Below are 6,220 nucleotides of genomic sequence, written 5' to 3'. Positions count from 1 at the left end.
TTGGCGGGAGGGTTGCCGGATGCCATCCCATTGGCGGGAGGGCTGCCGGATGCCATCCCATTGGCGGGAGGGGTGCCGGATGCCATCCCATTGGCGGGAGGGTTGCCGGATGCCATCCCATTGGCGGGAGGGGTCCCGGATGCCACCCCATTGGCGGGAGGGTTGCCGGATGCCATCCCATTGGCGGGAGGGTTGCCGGATGCCATCCCATTGGCGGGAGGGGTGCCGGATGCCATCCCATTGGCGGGAGGGGTCCCGTATGCCATCCCATTGCCCGGAGGGGTCCCGGATGCCACCCCATTGGCGGGAGGGTTGCCGGATGCCATCCCATTGGCGGGAGGGTTGCCGGATGCCATCCCATTGGCGGGAGGGGTGCCGGATGCCATCCCATTGGCGGGAGGGGTCCCGGATGCCACCCCATTGGCGGGAGGGGTCCCGGATGCCATCCCATTGCCGGGAGGGGTCCCGGATGCCACCCCATTGGCGGGAGGGTTGCCGGATGCCATCCCATTGGCGGGAGGGTTGCCGGATGCCATCTTATTGGCGGGAGGGGTGCCGGATGCCATCCCATTGGCGGGAGGGGTCCCGGATGCCACCCCATTGGCGGGAGGGTTGCCGGATGCCATCCCATTGGCGGGAGGGGTGCCGGATGCCATCCCATTGGCGGGAGGGGTGCCGGATGCCATCCCATTGGCGGGAGGGTTGCCGGATGCCATCCCATTGGCGGGAGGGGTCCCGGATGCCACCCCATTGGCGGGAGGGTTGCCGGATGCCATCCCATTGGCGGGAGGGTTGCCGGATGCCATCCCATTGGCGGGAGGGGTGCCGGATGCCATCCCATTGGCGGGAGGGGTCCCGGATGCCACCCCATTGGCGGGAGGGTTGCCGGATGCCATCCCATTGGCGGGAGGGTTGCCGGATGCCATCCCATTGGCGGGAGGGGTGCCGGATGCCATCCCATTGGCAGGAGGGGTCCCGGATGCCACCCCATTGGCGGGAGGGTTGCCGGATGCCATCCCATTGGCGGGAGGGTTGCCGGATGCCATCCCATTGGCGGGAGGGGTCCCGGATGCCACCCCATTGGCGGGAGGGTTGCCGGATGCCATCCCATTGGCGGGAGGGTTGCCGGATGCCATCCCATTGGCGGGAGGGGTGCCGGATGCCATCCCATTGGCGGGAGGGGTCCCGGATGCCATCCCATTGGCGGGAGGGGTCCCGGATGCCACCCCATTGGCGGGAGGGTTGCCGGATGCCATCCCATTGGCGGGAGGGTTGCCGGATGCCATCCCATTGGCGGGAGGGTTGCCGCATGACATCCCATTGGCGGGAGGGTTGCCGCATGCCATCCCATTGGCGGGAGGGTTGCCGCATGCCATCCCATTGGCGGGAGGGGTCCCGGATGCCATCCCATTGCCGGGAGGGGTCCCGGATGCCACCCCATTGGCGGGAGGGTTGCCGGATGCCATCCCATTGGCGGGAGGGTTGCCGGATGCCATCCCATTGGCGGGAGGGCTGCCGGATGCCATCCCATTGGCGGGAGGGGTCCCGGATGCCACCCCATTGGCGGGAGGGGTCCCGGATGCCATCCCATTGCCGGGAGGGGTCCCGGATGCCACCCCATTGGCGGGAGGGTTGCCGGATGCCATCCCATTGGCGGGAGGGTTGCCGGATGCCATCTTATTGGCGGGAGGGGTGCCGGATGCCATCCCATTGGCGGGAGGGGTCCCGGATGCCACCCCATTGGCGGGAGGGTTGCCGGATGCCATCCCATTGGCGGGAGGGGTGCCGGATGCCATCCCATTGGCGGGAGGGGTGCCGGATGCCATCCCATTGGCGGGAGGGTTGCCGGATGCCATCCCATTGGCGGGAGGGTTGCCGGATGCCATCCCATTGGCGGGAGGGGTCCCGGATGCCATCCCATTGGCGGGAGGGGTCCCGGATGCCACCCCATTGGCGGGAGGGTTGCCGGATGCCATCCCATTGGCGGGAGGGTTGCCGGATGCCATCCCATTGGCGCTCAAAGATATACAGTACTGAGGCATCGCTACAGATGGGAGTAACCATGGTGCAGTGAAAATATTCCCAATCATAATCCAGTATTTTGACTGGAAGAAAGGTGGTGTACAATCAACATTGCTTGAGGTCAAAGACACACCTAATGAGACAGCCGAAACCATTGCAAACTACTTGATTGAAACATTGAGAAAAAACAATTTGTCAGACAAATGTATTGCATTTGCTGGTGACAATTGCAACACAAATTTCGGAGGAATCAGTCGTGATGAAGGGGGGAAAAATGTGTTTGCAAATTTGAAGAAGTTGCTGCAGAACAAGACTCTGGTCGGTGTGGGTTGCCCAGCACACATATTGAACAATTGTGTCCATCATGGTGCAGACACACTTGATGTTGAAGTTGAGAATATCATGTTCAAGATTTACCAGTACTTCCACATTTACACTGTGCGCACTGAGAATTTGAAGGAGTACTGTGACTTTGTTGATATTGAATACAGAAAGCTCCTTTCCCACAGCAAGACACGATGGCTGTCATTATTCCCTGGAATTGAGAGGCTGCTGCAGATGTTTCCAGCATTAAAGGGATACTTTCTGTCCCAGGAAAAGCCACCCGCAATGATCAAGAGGTTTTTTGAAAATTAATTTAGTGAGATTTACCTTTGGCACATGCACTCACTCATGTGTGTATTCCACTCACGCATTCAAGAAATGGAAAAGGAGAAGAATTCCATTGTGGAAGTGTGTAACATCTTGCACAGTGTCCACACTATGCTTGAGGAACGCAAAAGAGAAACAACTTCATATCCCTTAAAGTCCCGGATGCCACCCCATTGGCGGGAGGGTTGCCGGATGCCATCACATTGGCGGGAGGGTTGCCGGATGCCATCCCATTGGCGGGAGGGGTGCCGGATGCCATCCCATTGGCGGGAGGGTTGCCGGATGCCATCCCATTGGCGGGAGGGTTGCCGGATGCCATCCCATTGGCGGGAGGGTTGTCGCATGCCATCCCATTGGCGGGAGGGTTGCCGCATGCCATCCCATTGGCGGGAGGGTTGCCGCATGCCATCCCATTGGCGGGAGGGGTCCCGGATGCCATCCCATTGCCGGGAGGGGTCCCGGATGCCACCCCATTGGCGGGAGGGTTGCCGGAAGCCATCCCATTGGCGGGAGGGGTCCCGGATGCCACCCCATTGGCGGGAGGGTTGCCGGAAGCCATCCCATTGGCGGGAGGGTTGCCGGATGCCATCCCATTGGCGGGAGGGGTCCCGGATGCCATCCCATTGGCGGGAGGGGTCCCGGATGCCACCCCATTGGCGGGAGGGTTGCCGGATGCCATCCCATTGGCGGGAGGGTTGCCGGATGCCATCCCATTGGCGGGAGGGGTGCCGGATGCCATCCCATTGGCGGGAGGGGTCCCGGATGCCACCCCATTGGCGGGAGGGTTGCCGGATGCCATCCCATTGGCGGGAGGGTTGCCGGATGCCATCCACAATTGCAACACAAATTTCGGAGGAATCAGTCGTGATGAAGGGGGGAAAAATGTGTTTGCAAATTTGAAGAAGTTGCTGCAGAACAAGACTCTGGTCGGTGTGGGTTGCCCAGCACACATATTGAACAATTGTGTCCATCATGGTGCAGACACACTTGATGTTGAAGTTGAGAATATCATGTTCAAGATTTACCAGTACTTCCACATTTACACTGTGCGCACTGAGAATTTGAAGGAGTACTGTGACTTTGTTGATATTGAATACAGAAAGCTCCTTTCCCACAGCAAGACACGATGGCTGTCATTATTCCCTGGAATTGAGAGGCTGCTGCAGATGTTTCCAGCATTAAAGGGATACTTTCTGTCCCAGGAAAAGCCACCCGCAATGATCAAGAGGTTTTTTAAAAAATAATTTAGTGAGATTTACCTTTGGCACATGCACTCACTCATGTGTGTATTCCACTCACGCATTCAAGAAATGGAAAAGGAGAAGAATTCCATTGTGGAAGTGTGTAACATCTTGCACAGTGTCCACACTATGCTTGAGGAACGCAAAAGAGAAACAACTTCATGTCCCTTAACCTGTTAAGCCCTATGGCATTTTCGGGCAAAAATCACCGTTTTACGCTCGCTGAAAATAGCCAAACTACAGGCTCACGGCGCAACGCCTCGCGAGCTCGCGAGTCAGCCATCGTCAGCGGGCGACCGAAAACGACTCACGCCGGACCTCTCGTCCGCCGGGCCCTCCCCGAAAAGTTTAGTCTCGGTCGTTCGCGTTTCCAAACTGTGCAAATCGCAGTCGACGCTTTCGAAACGCCCACGAGACACACCAGCGCGCGGACGAGGAAGACGACGCCGGCCGACTGCGCGAGCCGTAGGTCCGCCGTAGCCGAACCGACGTTTTGAAACGTATTTATTCTTCGGGAAATTACTCATGTCGGATCTCCCGTCCACCGGTCCCCCCCTAAAAGTTTCAGTTTATCCGTTTTATTTTGTCTCGGTCTCAGTCATCGCGGCTTAGTTTTTATTTAGTTTTCCTCTGTGACAAAAGGCAGCCCGCACAGAAAGCCGTCTCGCTTTTTATTTGTTTTTGTCCTTTTTTTAAAAAATTCTTTCACGCGCGTGACGTGTTTCCACGCTCACCTTCACATCATGACACGGGTGGGTATTCGACAGGCCGCCAGAGTCACCGCACACAGTATATGAACACCGACTGTCGCCCTTTGGTTTAGACGCACGCAAGCGGCCCATCCCCATCGAGACTCCGGTCGAGACATCCGGCCTCACAAGCCGGAAAGACAGAGCTCACAGAACCGGCCGTATACCAGCTTACGGTCGTGCCTTCTTCTCGAAGTAAACTTTCAAAGCGTCAACGCCAACGATGCATCTGTCAGCGGCGGGGAGCGGGGGCTTGGACAACGACACGAGACACCTCATCCGCAGCGTCCTGACGGACTTTGCGGGCGTGTCGTCCTCTCAGCCAAGCAGACGTCCGAGCAAAGCCCATTCGACGATGAATCGAGTCGTGGAGCAGATCATGGAAAAACATCAATTCGCGTACGGCGTCATCGGTACAATGTCGGCGCAGTGTCAGTCGGACAGACGGGAAGACGACATGAGCTTTGTGGGCGAAGCGGCGGAGAGCTGCTTCGGCGACGGAAGCGCGAGCTGGGGTCGCATCGCCAGCCTCGTGGCCTTCGGGGCGGTGGTGTGTCGGCGCGTCAAGGAGGAGGACAGGAAGCCTTCCGTCGTCGAATCGGTGGGCCGGGAGATCTCCACGTACCTCCTCGGACACCAACGGGTATGGCTGGTCGAGAACGACGCGTGGGACGGTTTCGTGGAGTGCTTTCGGGTGCCGTCGGGGAGCCGCTGCGGGTGGGTCCGGTTCCAGCAAACCCACCTACCGCTGATGGCAGTAGCCGCGGCAGCCGGCCTCGCCGGCCTCGCCGCTGGGGTCGGGGTGACTCTGTCCGTGTTGATCATGAAAGTCCGCCAGTGAGAAAAGGGGCAGCCCGCACAGAAAGCCGTCTCGCTTTCGTTCGTTTTCATCACCGACACCGACGCCGGAGAGGAATCGCGAGTTATTGTCTCGCCGTCGTCGAGCGAATCCGATGTATATTTTTCTCCGAGGGGTCTTTTTTCTTTCCTGTGTGTGTGTGTGTGTGTGTGTTGACTTTGAACACACCGACCGTTTCAAATTAAAAAACGTCTTCAAAATACAAAGTTTTGTGAAGCAGTGACCATTTATTGTTTTCCAACACACGCGGAGAACACAGCGCAAAATACATAACGTTTCATCGTCACACCTCAACACATTGTGTCCGTGGGCTTCAGCCGCGCAAGACACCCAAGACAAGCCAAATAAAGAAACGCGTGGGACCGACACGACGTGTCTCCAAGCACGACCACTTTTCGTCGCAGTCGTTTCGTGAACACACTATCGCCGCCGCCGCGTCCTGTGCCAGTCCGCGAAGCAGTTCCTCGTCGGCACCAGGCAGAGGGCGACGTCACATCTCTCGCAGCACATTGGGGTTTTCTGCCTCTTGTTGTGCCTTTCCGCGCAGAGCGCGCAGTACCCTCTGTGGGCGGTGGCGTCCTTCACGCCACCGCCGCCTCTCCTCTCGTGGAGGTAAAGCGGAACGCAGACGCCGGGGCGGGCGGCCCCGGGGGCCGGGGCCGTCGCCTCTCGGCCTCTCTCGGACAGCCCGACCATCT

The sequence above is a fragment of the Protomyctophum parallelum genome (assembly GCF_964188405.1).
Source record: "Protomyctophum parallelum genome assembly, chromosome: 13".
NCBI lineage: Eukaryota > Metazoa > Chordata > Actinopteri > Myctophiformes > Myctophidae > Protomyctophum > Protomyctophum parallelum.
This window is presented reverse-complemented; position numbering follows the sequence as displayed.